We start from the raw sequence: 2,794 nt of genomic DNA, 5'->3' as shown, positions 1-2,794 counted from the left end.
GGACGTCCCTCTTTTCAGGGGAGAAACGTTGGAGGGGATGGAATAGGACGTCCCTATTTTCAGGGGAGAAACGTTGGAGGGGATGGAGTTATCTGACCCCCCAAGCCGTCCAAAGGCAAAGGCAATCCTCTATAGGCAAGTTTTTAAAAAATGTTTAATGTTGTATTCTGTTTTTCTATATGTTGGAAGCTGCCCAGAGTGGGCTGGGGCAATCAGATGGTATATAAATAGTAAAAATCATCGTTGTGGAATGGGACGTCCCTATATTCATCGGAGGAATGTTGGAGGCCATGCGATGCGGTCATCGCCCTCCTTCCTCCTGCTGCCCCCAGCCAGCCTCTGAATCACACTTCCACGAATTCAAGTTGGGAACAGGACGGCCTGGGCAGGTGCTGCCAGCAAAAAGGGGTCCCTGACTCAGCCGCCATGGGCGCTTCTTCCACACGGAACGATCCCAGGGCGAACTATGCAATATCTCAGTTCGCCTTCTCCCTCGACCCGGAGAGCATTCTGCACATGCTCAGAGGAACCCACTTTTCGGACGCTGCCCTCAAAAAATCCGGCGCTGATGCTGCCGCCACAGGACTGACTCCTTCCTTTGGAATTTAGTTCCTCGGATTAACAACACCGGCCTGCCATTTTTGATACCCGAGCTTTCTAGGCCATCCCATAATACTATGCTCTCAGGCAGGCAGTGGATTTAGGATTTGAGCACAAGAGAACAAGCCTTTGTCTTTCATTCATTCAGCCTTTATTGGGCATAATTTAGACAACGAAATCATAAAGGAGAAAGAAATAATTTTAAAAAATTAAACATTAAATAAGACTCAATAGCCACCGTTGAATGAAATTAAGCAGTTATAATTTGACTTTAGAAAATCTCGGCTAAATGTCCTAAACAGGGGTGCTATCTCTGCCAGGCTGTGGGAGCCGACGCACCGCCAAATTTTCAATGAGGGAGGCTAGGCACGTCTTTCCTTTCCTTTGATAGGGTTCCCGCTTTACACCCGCAATCTGAATGTAGCCCTTCTTTGTTTTTGTGGGGTTTGGGGTTTTTGTGTGTGTAAAGTATCTCCTATAAATCGCTACACTGAATCTGGAACTTCGTGGTTTTGTTCTTGTCATATCCGTTATAGAAAAATAAAAAAGTACAAAATTACAAGTGCACAGAGTAAGACACACAAAAAGAAGAAGAGGAAACAATAAGTAGCACCCACGTAGAAAACAAAACACAACAACAAAAAGATACTGTGTACATTATTTTAAAAGAGGGTGGGGGGGCGACTTCAGGCTTTGAATAACTCTTGCAATGTTACAAAGACTTTGGAAACAAGGGAGGACTGTAATTTGGACGGACTGTAACTCATCCAGAATGCGGCAGCTAGACTGGGGACTGGGAGTGGAGACCATGTAACACCGGTCCTGAAAGACCTGCATTGGCTCCCAGGACATTTCCAGGCACAATTAAAAGTGTTGGTGCTGACCTTGAAAGCCCTAAATGGCCCAGTATCCCTGAGGGAGTGTCTCCACCCCGGACACCGGGGTTCCTCTCCCGAGGGTCTTCTAGCGGTTCCCTCCCTGCGAGAAGCGAGGTTACAGAGAAGCAGGCAGAGGGCCTTCTCGGTGGTGGTGCCCGCCCCATGGAACGCCCTCCCGCCAGATGTCAAGGAGATAAACAACTATCTGACTTTTATAAGACATCTGAAGGCAGCCCTATTTAGGGAAGTTTTTAATGTTTGGTGTTTTTAATATTTTATTGAGAGCCACTCAGAGTGGCTGGGGTAACAGCCAGATGGGCAGGGTATAAGTAATATATTATTATTATTATTATTATTATTATTATTATTATTATTATTATTCAGAGTCATGCTGGGGACACAGCGCATCCCCACCAAGGCTGGGAGTCCCTGGTGGTTCCCCTAGATTGCACATGATGAGGATCACAATATTTACCCGTAGCCACGAAGCGGAGAGCATGCACACACTTTCTCTCCTTCCCCAAGAAGGCCTGGTGCGTCACGCAAAGACACCCACAGGCGCTTGCCTTCTTGCGCCCAGGAGGGGCGTCAGCTAGGTTTCCTTGGTGAAGGGAAGTTTTCCACCCACAGCAGCGACTGACAAGAGGCGGCATTGCACAAGTGTGACATTGCAAAGGCATGACTCACGTGGGGGTTGCCGGTTAAGCAGGGAGCCCTCCTTCTCCTCTCTCTGAACTCTGGAAGACAAAAACCTCTGAAGTGTGCATCACTGCTTTCAAGCGCTTTGCAGCGGGGAAGCTCAGCTGTCAGTGGCTGGGAGAGGATTGTCTTCTCCTCTCGAGTAATGCGCCGCCGATTCTTCATGTCACTGAGATGGAACATGTACGGCAACACGACGACCAAATACAACGACACGATATCAATATACACTCTTGATATAATACGAAATATATGAAATCACCTAAACAGAAAACTTAGGAATCTCTGAAAGTCACAAAATATGCACTCTTAATAGATTCTCTTGAAAACATAAAACCAAACACAATCATACCTCATGTTACATTTGCTTCAGTTTGAGTGTTTGCAGGTCGCGTCCCACAGTGACCCGGAAGTACCAGAAAGGGTTACTTCCGGGTTTCGCCTCTTGCGCATGCACAGACACACAAAATGACATCACGCGCATGCGCAGAAGCAGCGAATCATCGCCGCACGCGCAGATGCAGGTTGCGTTCCTTTCAGGTTGCAAACAGGCCTCTGGAACGGATCCCGTTTGCAACCAGAGGTACCACTGTAAACATAATTCTTATGTTTCAAAG

Source organism: Podarcis muralis, chromosome 18, assembly GCF_964188315.1.
Source record: "Podarcis muralis chromosome 18, rPodMur119.hap1.1, whole genome shotgun sequence".
Taxonomy (NCBI): domain Eukaryota; kingdom Metazoa; phylum Chordata; class Lepidosauria; order Squamata; family Lacertidae; genus Podarcis; species Podarcis muralis.
Note: the sequence above shows the minus strand (reverse complement) of the source record.